Source organism: Lynx canadensis, chromosome C2 (genome assembly GCF_007474595.2).
Source record: "Lynx canadensis isolate LIC74 chromosome C2, mLynCan4.pri.v2, whole genome shotgun sequence".
NCBI lineage: Eukaryota > Metazoa > Chordata > Mammalia > Carnivora > Felidae > Lynx > Lynx canadensis.
In genome coordinates, this window is record NC_044311.2 from 26,118,954 (window position 1) to 26,131,881 (window position 12,928).

The 12,928-nt window shown below is 50.0% G+C and overlaps 1 protein-coding gene across 1 annotated transcript in view; it reads left to right on the top strand.

Annotated features, from left to right (window-relative positions):
* SH3BP5 (SH3 domain binding protein 5) overlaps positions 1–12,928 on the top strand; it is a 77,277-nt gene that overhangs the window by 46,918 nt on the left and 17,431 nt on the right. The gene's annotated exons all lie outside the window — the stretch shown is intronic.

Here is a 12,928-nt window from a genome sequence, read left to right on the forward strand (position 1 = left end):
TCCGAATGTGATTCGAAGGAGTTGGAGTCTTTATTGTTTTGGGAATGGTGGGTGTCTCCCGAACCAGTCAACTGTAGGCTGCTAATTAGTCTTCCTGCCTATGTCAGCAGAGTGGGATCATGGCCCTCCTTAGCAAAATGGGATACAGGAGCCAGGGGTGGACAATATAACCAGAGTGCCTGGGAGAGCAGCTTTGGGTGGGGATGTGTGTTCATCTCTGTGCTGGTCTTTGTGAGTGGTAAGGTATAAACCATACTTCCTGCCCTCAGGAAGGTTTCATTGTGCAAACTTTCATGTACCCAGCTGCTTTTGGGCAGTGCGGGTCAACCTGAATGACTTCTCCATCAAGTGTTGGAAAATTAATCAGTGTAGGTTGAGAAAAGAGGGAAACCTGTAAGTCCTAGAAGAATAGGACTGTTCACTGCGAGGAAGAGGCTGAAGGATGACAAGGACTTTTTTTTTTTTTTTTTTTTTTTTTTTTCCTATGAAGTGTCGTAAGAAAGAAGATATGATTGTTTAACAAATGAGTCCAGCCAGCTGCAGTGAAAAGAGAATTCACAGAAGATGGGGTATTTGAGATGGGTTTTAAAGGATGAATAGGAGTTCCCTAGGTGGAGACAAGGACGAAGGGCATGTGTTGCTGGCGGAAGGCATGGGACATACGAGAGCGAGGAGCGTTGAAGGAATGGTGAGTGGTCGGGCATCACTGGGTGGATGGGAAGTGAGAACCTGGGCTGTGGCTGGTGGTGTTGGGGTGGGGAGAGTGTTAGGCAGGGAGTGACATCATCAGATATACACTTCGGACAGATGACCAGGTGTCCTAAGTGCTATTGTGTGAGACTACGTGGATGCCGTGCGGAGTTTCTATGGCTATATGAGATTGGAAGCTAGGAAACGAGTTGGAAAGCTTGTCAAATAATCTGGGTAAGAACCGATGCTGGACAACATCTGCTGAGGTTCCCTTAGGGCACGTTTGTTCCTTGGTGCAGAGCTTCGAGGGGAGGGGAGCTTGGGCAGGGCTCGTCAAGCCTCTGGATGCTCTACAGAGAAAACGTCTTGGCCACAGTGCTCGGCGAAGTTGGTGTGCAGATGGTGTGGTGGAGATTGTTTACCGGACTGAGGGTGGCCCCCGGGGTCCTGTGATTTCTCATCCGGATCTAGGGAATCAGTTTTGGAAGTGTCCCTGCTGGAGAAGTGAGTAATACAGGGCTCTGTGTTTATGCTTTTCCTCTCTGGGCCACTGGAGTCAGAGGGCTTGGGTTTGAGTTTCCTGTCCTTTCTTTCTAGCACATGACCTTGGGCCAGTTTTCTTAACCTCCGTTTCTTTGGATGTGAAATGGGTACAACAGGACTTAACCAGCAGGGGCTATAGGATAGATTCCGTGACGGGGGACAGCTGGCACACAGCAGGATTGAATAAACACCCCTGCCCCAGCTCCTTGGTCCTTCCTCTCCCAGGGCAGTAGAGACGCAGGGAGGGACAGGACTTAGCCAGATGCCTGCAGTTCGGTTTCAGCCCGCCTTACGTGTGCTTTGTTGCCAGTGGGTATATGTATTTTTCTTCTCTGTCTCTGCCAGAGTCGGAGAAAGAGCTGAGGGCTTCAAGTCATAGCAGAAGAGACAGAGAGATGAGAACTTCTGGATCACTCGAGTGGTTTGGCCACTAGCAGGATGTCGGGGGGCCAGTGTTGGATCCCCACGTTTTGATGCAACTTACACGTTGCACATGGGCAGGATGGGCTTTGAGGGATCAGGAGCCCTTTCAGTCTTGGAAACTTGTCTCTTGCTTGGACAGCATTCTGACTCTTTAGCTTTCCCTCCTTGGCAGTCTTACTCTTCTGTGGTTTTATTTATTCTTTCGCTTAAATTTTGCCTTTAGTGAGGACAACCTTTGACAAATGTCTTTGGTTTCTCTATCCTTTCGGTGAGTAGTGTTTTCTTGAGTTTTGTGATTCTGTGGCGGGTAAATAGGCAAGCCTTCAAAAAACATTTCTTCACCATTTTTTAATTATGAAATGTTTCAAGTATATACAAAAGGGAGAGAGTAGTCAGTGAACCCCCTGTAGGCATCCCCAGAAACTAACATCTTGCCAATCACGTCTTCTCCACTCTCCTGTTTTCTTCTTCTTTTCTTCTCCTCCTCCTCCCCCTCCTCCTCCTCCTCCTCCTCCTCCTCCTCCTTCTTATTTATTTTTATTTTTGAGGGAAAGAGCAAGCGGGGGAGGGGCACAGAGAGAGGGAGAATCCCAAGCAGGTTCTGCACTGTCAGCGCAGAGCCCTCTGTGGGGCTCAAACTCGCCCATGAGATCCTGACCTGAGCCGAAATCAAGACTCGGGCGCTTAACCAACTGAGCCACCCAGACGCCCCTGTTTTCGTATTTTACAACGTCACAGATATCCTATCACTTCTACCGTAAATACTTCAGTATTTTATCTCTAATAGATAAAAACTTCTAAAAGATCACGTTTTCTTACCAAAGAAAATTAAAGTTCTTGTAATATTCTCTAGTACCCAGTCCTTTTTCAGATTTCCCCAGCTGTATCAAAAGTTTTTCTCACTATTAAAGCACCTGACCTGGAACAGCTGTTCTGTTTTGACTGGACAGTATGGGCCTCCCCTTGCCCTTGCGTTCTGCTATCGCTCAACCCAGTGACATAGTTTTGAGTGGATAGAAAGAACTATGGAGTAGATAAATAGCAAAGTGATAGCTGACTGAGAAGGGCACCGAGAAACAATTTTGTGAACTTTTTATTTTGGGAAACTCGCAAACATGCGCAGTAAAAATGACGGCAAAAGTGAAACAGCTCGGTGGTCAGCTCGCCTGATGAGTGACCGTTTGCACCTGTTTAAGCCGGACACTGCATTCCAGAATGACCTTGTGAGTCCTGCTGTGATTGTGTATCCTCAATACTGAAAACACAGCTCCCTGGGAGTTAACAGAAGGCTTGGCATTCCCGTCTTAGGAGTCTGATGACTTACTTGTTCAAGGTTGTAGACGCAAGACAATGGCCCTTGTGGGTGCTAGGATTTGACCCCGTTGCTCCCAGTTCTTTGGACGTAGTGTGCTGCCTCACGGAGGCCCAGCTGTCCTGTTGAATCAGCGCCAGCTCTGTGCAGGGCTTTGGAGCGTTTCTTTTGTCGCTACCGTGGTCTGTTAAGAGCTGGGGTCCCTGGGGGTTGGGGAGTTGCAAGGGGGGCCCATTTGTCCCCTTTGCTGTTCGAGGCACTGTATCTCTAGAGGAAAGTCCCCTGGAAGTGCCAGCAGCTGTGTGTGCACTTGCTGGTAGAGAGAGCTATGCGTTGGGGGGGGGGGGGGGGGGGGGGGCGACCATCCACCTGGCTTCTCCACCAGAGGGGAAGAGGAGAGAAGTAGGGGATCAGAGCTTTGCCCCAGGGGCACCTCATGGCTTCTAGCCCTTGGCTCCCCGGCTGTGGCCGAAGGGAGATGCTGTCCCCAGTTCTGACACCCCAGTTCTTCCTATGCCCACCTCTTGGCCTCTCCATCCTCACAGGATACATGGCAGCAGCTGACTGGCGGGAGAAAGACTGTCATGTAGTTACAGAGTATGAGGTTTCTCTCCACGTGCGGGGTTCTGGTTCGCCCCCAGCCCCCGCGCTGCAGCACAGACAGCATTCTTCACTCCCTCAGAATCCAGGGCGGTGATCAGGCCACGTGTCGTGGCCTTTTGTGGCGCGGGTCTGCGTCGTGTTTCCCTGGGAAAGAGGACGTGGCTCCCCTGATTGGGGGTGTGTGTGTGTGTGTGTGTGTGTGTGTGTGTGTGTATCTGGCCTTGGGACGGGGTGATGCTGATGCTTCCTGGGTCCTGGGAATGACAGTGTGGGGGGCCGAGGCGGGGAGGGAAATACATTTGAGTGGACTTGCAGAGAGGAAGGTGCGGCCATGCTGAATTTGGGGAAACCCTCCGCGTTTGAAGAATTTAAGAGCTGGGGTATGTGACTTATGCCCTCGAGCAGGCCATTTTAACTTGTTAGGCTCTTGAATTTTCTTCCATAAAGTAAAAGGATTGGTTTACACCGTTTCCATTGCCTTGAGCCCGAAGACTCAGTGGTGTGTGGACCAGGGATCAAGGTGTGGTGGTGGCTCCTGGGACCGTGTTGGGTCATGTGGGCCTTGACTTTGGGCCTTGCTGCCGGCCTCTGCCTCAAGCCTGGCCCCAGACCTTGCCGGTTTGTAATTCTGTAGCCAGCGGACACTGCTCCAGCCCAGCCAGCATGTGTGCGAGAGCAAGAGGAAGCCCGTAGAGGAACACGGATGTTGCCTTGCTAGCTGGGGGGGGGGATGGCTAGGCACCTGTCGTGTCCCTGCACCCACAGAAAGGATTCGGTTTGGGGTCCTGCAGGGAGGTGCCGCTCATGGTTAGCAGGTTTCGTAATTCGCTGGTAGTTGAATGGGGTAGGACTATGTGAAGGGGTCAGAGACCTCCCGCTGGCCGACCAGCTCTGACATGCAGAATTGGACTAAGTAGCCCCTGGTGCCCTGGGGAAGTACAAGGCATGTGCCTTCCTCCTGCCGGGAGCTTTTGGCTGAACTGGGGAGATTCGGTAGGACGACAATGGTGCCACCCTAAAGCAGAGGGACAAGGGGCACACGAGTGGATCCGGAAGCCCTTTGGTCTGATTGGGATGCGTATGCTTGCGTCCAGAGGTGAGTTGCGGGCTGATGCCCAGCACAGAAGAGGAGACAAGGTGGGCTCAATCCTGGAGGAACCTCTCCAAAGCCCCCAACTGAAACCCTTGAGTTCGACCCACCTCTGGTCGGCGCGAGGCCCTGCGTGACCACGGGGAGTAGGGGATCATCCGGCCGGAAACTAAGTCACCGCACACTATTGGGTTGGCTGGGCCTTCCCATACCCAAGATCTAGTCACATCGTAGCCTCCAGGTTCATTATGGGTTTTTAATTTTTTTTTTTTCATGTTTCTTAGAGAGAGACAGAGTGAGAGCAGGAGAGGGCAGAGAGAGAGGGAGACAGAATCCGAAGCAGGCTCCAGACTGAATTGTCTGCACAGAGCCCGACGCAGGGCTGGAACTCATGAATTGCAAGATCATGACCTGAGCTGAAGTCAGAGGCTTAACCGACTGAGCCAGCCAGGCGCCCCATATTATGGTTTTTAAACGTATGATTATTTATAATCTAAAGCAGGAATGCAGATGCTGTTTTATTATTATTTTTTTTTTAATTTTTTTTAACGTTTATTTATTTTTGAGAAAGAGAGAGACAGAGCATGGATGGGGGAGGGTCAGAGAGAGAGGAGACACAGAATCCGAAACAGGCTCCAGGCTCTGAGCTGTCAGCACAGAGCCCGACGCGGCACTCGAACTCACGGACCGCGAGATCATGACCTGAGCCGAAGTCGGCCGCTTAACCGACTGAGCCACCCAGGCGCCCCTACCTGTACTATTTTGAAGCAGGTAATAGCTTTTTAATTTTTATTATTAAACACCTCGTCTCCAGGACAGAGCAAAACTATTTGACCTTGATTTTTCTGATCCCCTGAGGCTCCTCTGACCCGGGATCTGTTAAAGAGCTTTGGGGCCTGTCCCCTGAAATGGCTTCAGGCCCTCCATTATATCTCTCCCGGAACTGCTCACAGCTTCCTCATGGGTTCAGATATACACACCATGGACCTTTCACTTAACTTAGAATCTCTATCGTTTCGTTTACTATATCCTGTATTAGGCAATTTGCTGTTAACTGATAATGGCTCAACCTGTACCTGATAACAGTTGGGACTGAGTGAGAATTGTTGTCCCGTATGCTCAACTGATTCTTAGATGTGTACACAATCGATCCAGGAAAACTGAACTGGGTAGAACTGATGAAAAGCTCCATGGCACAGGCTGCATTTAGTAAAGGTTGATATGGATGAAACTATTCAGTGGATCGAACCTGTGGATTTGAAATAGGAAAGAACTGATCCTAATTAAAATAACTTCGACTAAAGAAAAATGAAAAAAATTAGGAACACTGGCTTTGAAAAATGATTAAGGACCTAAATGGGCTTAATGGCATTTTTTTCTAGAAAATGCTTTCAAATGAAAATGTGTCTACTCTGGGATAACTCTGATTAAAATGTTTGTATCCAAAACATCCTCAGGGGCCGAATGGCCTCGTCAAAATGGCCGGCACCCACCTCTGGCCAGACAGTAGTTTTTGCTCAGACAGAAGTTGTTTTCTGGTTTTTTGTTTGTTTGTTTTTGACTTTTTTTTAAGTTTGTTTATTTTGAGAGAGAGCGTGTGCTCGCGCAAGGAAGCAGGGGAGGGGCAGAGAGAGAAGGAGAGCGAGAATCCCAACAGGCTCTGTGCTGACACAGAGATCGAACCCACGAACCGTGACCTGAGCTGAAATCAAGAGTCAGATGCTTCATGGACTGAGCCACCCAGGTGCCCCCCCCCGCCCCACCCCCAGAAGTTTGAAAAGGGAGAAGAAGGAGAGGAAAATTTCCGAATGGAAAGACTCAGACTGTCAGCTGCTGATGAGTGGGATTGCTCGGAATAGACGCAAAAAACTAGAGCTTGAATCGAACCGAGAACGGATGCCGCTGTTGTCACTGTCTGTTGTCCCCTTTGATGTTCATCCCAGACATGCCTCCCTCCCTGAGGCCAGCCCGGTTTTTGATCCTGCTTTCAAACGTTTTGATTTCCTCAGGTGGCCTGGAGAGGAATCCGGGACTTTTCCTCACGAGCTTCTAGCTGGAAGATGGGTTCTTTTCAGCGGCACATACAACATTCACTCTAAAGGGCAAGGGCAAAATTGTATCAAGTGTAAAAAAAAAAAAAAAAAAAAAAGACAAAAGGCCGGGACAGAGGGTGTCTTCCTGTTGGTTGCTCAGTGCAGCGACCATACCCTGGCGCCTGTGGGGCTCGGGGCCAGCCCAGTCAGAGCATCGACCCAGCAGGAATAGGCCAGGCCTCTCTTTCCCCAGTGACCTGCGGCTCATGTCAGCTGAAGGGTCAGTGCTGACCTCATTCTCAGGCAGCCTCTGCTTCCCCCCCCCCGCCCCCCCCGCAGGCTGATGTCTTTCCGACCCTGTTTAGATGGAAGTGGGCGTGCCCCCCACTTCCATTTCATGCCCAAGTATCCAGCGGCTTCTGGAAACCTCGTTGCTCTGTAACTTGCCCTTCCAGGAGGGCCCACACTTCCCTGTGTCTCTTCCATCCCCGCCCCCCCCAGCTTCCCTGTGAGTGGGACCCAAGTTGTTCCCAACAGCAGATAGAGAAACGGTGTTGGGCGGCAGGAGAAGTTAAACCCAGCATTCAGGATCAGCTCCCAGACCCCACAGTCGGCATGCTGGCTCCACACTGTGAACGCTCTGCTCTGACGAAGCAGCCTGTTCCCTGCCTGCTCTTGGCAGAGGGGGGGGCGGGGAACAGCGTGCTCCCCTTGGTGGTTGGCCTGGTTTCTCCCGGTAACCCCCCTACCTTCTTTGATCTGTGTAGCAGTGGCCAGTGTGGCCTTGATTAGGGTGAAGGCGTAAGACCCAACTTAGCTTGACCTCTTCGTGAGGAGTTTGTAGCCCCAGCAGGTGGTATTTAATAGAAATCTAGAATGGAGGCTCAGGGTTTGAACCTTGACCTCACCCTTGGTGATGTGGAGCAATTTATTCAACCTTTCTGCACCTTGGTCTCCTTTATAGAATAGGAATGATCATTGGACTACCCTCATCGCATAATTTTGAGATGGAAATGAGGCACTGTACTCAGAACACCTTTCATACGTTATTGGACTCAGGAGAAGTGCCCAAACAGTAACTGCTATGATTATTGTCCTATAACCATCTATGTCCACCCTTAGGGGTTTGCTAGTGGTCGGGTACAAGACTGGTCTCATCGTGGGGGCTTCCTGTGTGACTTAAGGCCATCCCCAGCTGGAGTATGGCTTTGGGAAGCCATGTGACAAGACTCCTTCATCTTTCCGGTTTCCTTAGCTGACTGGCTGGTGTGTTAGTGACACCTGCATGAGCCATAGTGGGAGGCAGCAGTCCCACACGACAGCTTGAATTCCTGTCTCATCTTTGGCCCCCTGAGCAGCTCTTCTTGCTGTGTATTAGTTACAGGTAGGCTGTCCAACTCTCCAATGATTGTGTCCTTGCCAGAGGTCTACACCTTGGCAGATACTGCCTGGCGGAAGAGAAACAGCCCTGTTTAGGGGTCAGAGGCTCTGGTTTCCTGGCTCTGGCCAGGCACTCAACAGCTGTGTGACATTCGGCAAGTTGCCTTGCATTTCTGGGCTGTCTTTTGAAAAGTGAAAATGAAGGTCTTGAACCGGGTGGTCTGTAAACTTCCTCCTACTCTGAACCTTTGTTGCAACCACGTAAATGTCCAGATACCCTTGTTCCTTCCTGAGACCAAATATGGGCCGGGGTGGAAGTCCAGTGCAGCCTCTCTCTTCTCCCGACAGCCTCAACCACGGCGGACCTCTTCCCTCATGCCCGCCCCCCCCCCCCCACCGCCCCGCCTTGTTGATGACACAGGGGACCATACGTGTGAGTGCTTCATAGTCACAGCTGGCCCCAGGCCAGAGTCTAATGAAGGTCACTGTCAAATTCATTCGTAAGCAGCCTTTTAAAATTCTTTCCAGCGAGCTGTTTCCATGAAAGTCATTAGTATCCCTGAGTCATGAAGATAGTTCAAATTTTCCTATGTTGCATCTGACAGTGAAAACCCAGCTCCCCCAACATTTTCCTCGTCGGTGCTCTTCTAAGTAGAGCCTCAGCTAGTTTGCTAACTGGGTTCCTCTGTTATGAGACCCACTGCCTGATTTGTATACACCGGGGAGTAATATATTCGTAACTAGAGCTTGAAAGGGCCTTTTTTTTTCTTTTTTAGAGTTTGAAGATAAAACTTGTTGGTGTTGGTCGTGCCAAAGATTTCTGGGTGTCCTCTTTCATACATTGGTGAGAACCAGATAGTCAGCTCTTGGTGGGATTGCTAAGTCAGTTTCTGATTTTGGTGGTCACGTGTCCCCTTGTGACGAGCCGTCTCGGAGGTAAGCCCTCCCCAGGTAGATATGTGTGTAAACTCATGGGCGCCTCCTGTGTTTCCATGACCTGGCCTGGTGTCTCACCCTCTCCTTGATGAATCTTCCTTAGGAAACCTTTGATAAATCGTTCTGTCTTCCCTGTGTTCCCATGGCGCTTTCCACCTCTGTTAAGGTCACGATCTGTCTTGGATTGGAGTTTGTACTGAACGTGTCTGTTTTCCTGACTGACTTGGAACCCCTTATTTGATGTGGGCCCCCTGTCTCCAGAAATCAGGTTCCAAGACGTATCTCAGCAGTGTTGAATGGAATATATCCTACTAGCAAGGGTACGATAGAATGTTCCCCGCCTTGCGTGTGCACCTGCCTGTGAATGTGGTTTTAGAAAATGTTTTATGAAATGCCTTACAAAGAAGCTATGAACTTTGGGATTCTTTAGGAATCCCCAAAAGTTTGGTTCCTTGGGCTTATTAGTAGTAAAATGGGCTGTGAGCAGCCAGAAAGCTGTTGAGGGAGATTTGGCCAGTCTATGTAGTTGCTGTAGTCCCTTCTATCATGTTTACAGAATAGCCCAGCTGTATAGAAGGGAACATGTGATGACTTGCGTTTAGATTTAACCAAATGTAGCAGAAAACTGACTTAAACATGAGCCTTTATTATATTTTTTTCTGTCATTTAAAAAGTTAGGAGGTAGGCAATCCAGGGCAGGGACCTAACTTACTTTTCTTGTACCCTTAGGAGAGTTGCCTCATGATCCAAAATGGCTGTTGAAGCACCAGCCATTGTGTTGATAACACAAATGGAAAGACAAAGAAGCCCTCTTGGAAGGCTCCAAGAGTGTCCATTTATATCTCATTAGCTAGAAGTTAGTAACAGGAGTCCTAGCTAACTTGACGGCTGGGAAGTAAGGTCTTTAGCTGGCACATTGCCTCGCCGTAAGACACAAAGGCTCTCTCACCAGGGAAGATGGAGAAGAGAACAGACTGTGGTCCTGAAGAGCCATCCACCATTTACTTGAATAAATGAGTAGGTAGGGAAGGGATGGAGAGGTGCCATTCGGTTTCCGTGGGTCAAGTGTTGACTGAAGCCTCCGACTAGATCTTTGATAGGACAAGGCCAGCACATTTCTGACACCACCAGGTGGGAGAAAGAGCCTTGAGGAAAATTCAGAAACTCACAGACTTGACAGAAAGCATGTTCTTCTAAAGGCCCCTTCAGATGGGCCTCCTTTTTTCCTTCCTTGTAGAGATCCGGTTCCCTTATTTCGAACTCATCAGATGAAAGATAGCAGGCGAAAAGGGTGCGGGTCTGTGATAGAGCAGCCACATTTCAGCTCGCTCTTCTGTTTGCTGGAAGAAAGAAAAGCTTCATAATTCAAATGGGGAGACTGGGGGGTGGGGGCGGGGAAGAGAGTTTACCCTTAAATGGTGCTGAATTGAAATACTAACATTTCCGGGGCGCCTGGGTGGCTCAGTCGGTTAAGCGTCCGACTTCGGCTCAGGTCATGATCTCACGGTCCGTGAGTTCGAGCCACGCGTTGAGCTCTGTGCTGACAGCTCAGAGCCTGGAGCCTGTTTCGGATTCTGTGACTCCCTCTCTCTCTGACCCTCCCCCGTTCATGCTCTGTCTCTCTGTCTCAAAAATAAATAAACATTTAAAAAAAAAAGTAAAAAAAGAGAAATACTAACATTTCCTTGAAAAAAACAAACACAAGTACAAATCCCACCTAGGGAACTGTTAGAATCCTGTGGGATTGATGGTCTCTTGGTGTGGTTCAAAGCCCATAGGTGGTCTGTGGGGCAGGTTGGGGGTAGCTTTGAAGTGCCAGGTCCCAGTGCCTCCCCTCTTGTCCCTCAGTGCACCTAGGCAGAAGGGGGTGGGAGAGCCACCGGGGCTGTCCTCTCATGGGACTTCCATGGACTGGCCTAGAGGCCTGGGGTCTGGAGTGACGTGTCATATGCCGAGAGCATCCACGCGTGCTCAGTTGGTCAGTTCTGTAGGACGCAGGCCCCTTGTCCCCATGTGTGGCTGAGGCACGCCTGTGTGGGCGTGTGGCCTGGGGCCACGCAGTGGTCACAGCAGGCAGGCCCCTGGGCTACTGGTTGAAGCATTAGCCGGGCGTTCGCTCAGTCCCATGCTCTTCATGTTTTTTGAAACTTTTTTTTTTTTTTTTTTTAAGTTTACTTACGTATTTTGAGAGAGTGCATGTGAGTGGTGGAGGGGAGGGGCAGAGAGAGATGGAGAGAGAGAAGCCCAAGTAGCCCAACATGGGGCTCTACCCCACCGACCCCGGAGATCATGATCTGAGTGAAATCAAGAGTCAGACGCTCAACCGACTGAGCCACCCAGGTGCTCCTGTGTCGTTTTTGATAGCAATGTACGTATTTTAATTTTAATTCTAGCGGAGTTAACATACAGGGCTATATTAGCTTCAGGAGTATGATATAGTGATTCAGCAATTCCATACGTCACCCAGGGCTCCTCTACGTGTGCCCTTCCATTTTGAAATTTTGATCCTCATCTTTGTCAAGGTCTCCTGCAGATACCGTGTCTCATGAGGCCCCTTCCTCCTGGCCCCCCCACCAAGGCTGAATTTTTCAGGTCATCTTGTCCTCCAGTCCTCCGTTCCTGCTCATTCTCTTTTCGGAAGGAGCCCTGGATTCCCTCTCCTGGAACCAGTTTCTTCTTCACACCCTGGTACTGTCTGTATCTCCCTCCAGTAGCAGTCTTCGTGCGCAGCTCTTGAGGACGGTTTCTGGATGTCTGCTCTGTGCCTGTTTCTGTTCCCCGACCAGATTGTCATCCTGGAAGGTCAGGCTGGGTGTGGTGCACAGCACGAGTCCACCGTTTGCTGAAGGGTGGAGAGCTTGCTGAAGGGTGGAGAGCGGCACCCACAGGGTCACAGAGCTGTTCCTTGCCTCGGGGGCTACTGTGTTCCAGGTCTGTTTTGTTCCCCTTAACCGTCTGTGCCCTGTGGTTCCCGAAGACTTCCTCTAAGTCATGTGAGACTCACCCTGGGGATGGATGGGGATGGTTGTTCCTCTTGCTCCTGAGCCCCAGGGGCTACCCCATGGATGTCCCCGGGGTTTGTGGAACTGATCTGGTTAACCAAAGGTGGTGGGTAGGCGGCTGCAGCCGGCCAGCGTGTGCTTGTGCTCTGCTGGGAAATTCAGAGTGGTGGCCGGAGGGTTTTGTTGCTGGTTCCTGATGCAATCTCATGGGCCACTCTTGGGGGAGAAGTGTTTACTGTCCAAAAGAAATAGAAAGTGAGCCAACAATGTAATTTTAAATTATCTGGTAGTTTCATTAAAAAAAAAAAAGTCAAAAGACACAGGTAAAATTAATTAAGACAGTCTATTCAACCAACGATATCCGAAATACCATCATTTCATCATGTAGTCATTCTGAAAATGGAGATGGTTAACAATTCCTTTTTTGTACTAAGTCTTTAAAATTTGGGGCGCTTTAGGGGTGCCTGGGTGGCTCAGTTGGTTAAGCGTCTGACTCTTGGTTGGTCTCAGCTCAGGTCATGATCTCACGGTTCATGGGTTCAAGCCCTTGTGTCAGGCTCTGTGCTGACAGTGCAGAGCCTGCTTGGGGTCCTCTCTCCCTCTCTTTCTGCCCCTCCCCTGCTCGCTCTCTCTCTCTCTTTCTCTCTCTCTCTCTCTCAAATAAACTTAAAAAAAATAATACAGAAAAATACCTTTAAAATAAAGTCTGGGGTGCCTTGCACTCAGCGTGGATTAAGGACCTTTGAGGTGCTCAACAGGCGCGTGCGGCTGGCGGTGCTCTAACATACAGCCCGCTATGATTTTTGTCCGTCCTTCCCTCCGCCCGTCGCTGTTGGTGAGTGCGAACTGGGCGAGAGCCTGTCTGGCAGAGTGACAGCACTTAGTGGGGACTTTGAGTACCTGGGGTCACAGCTCT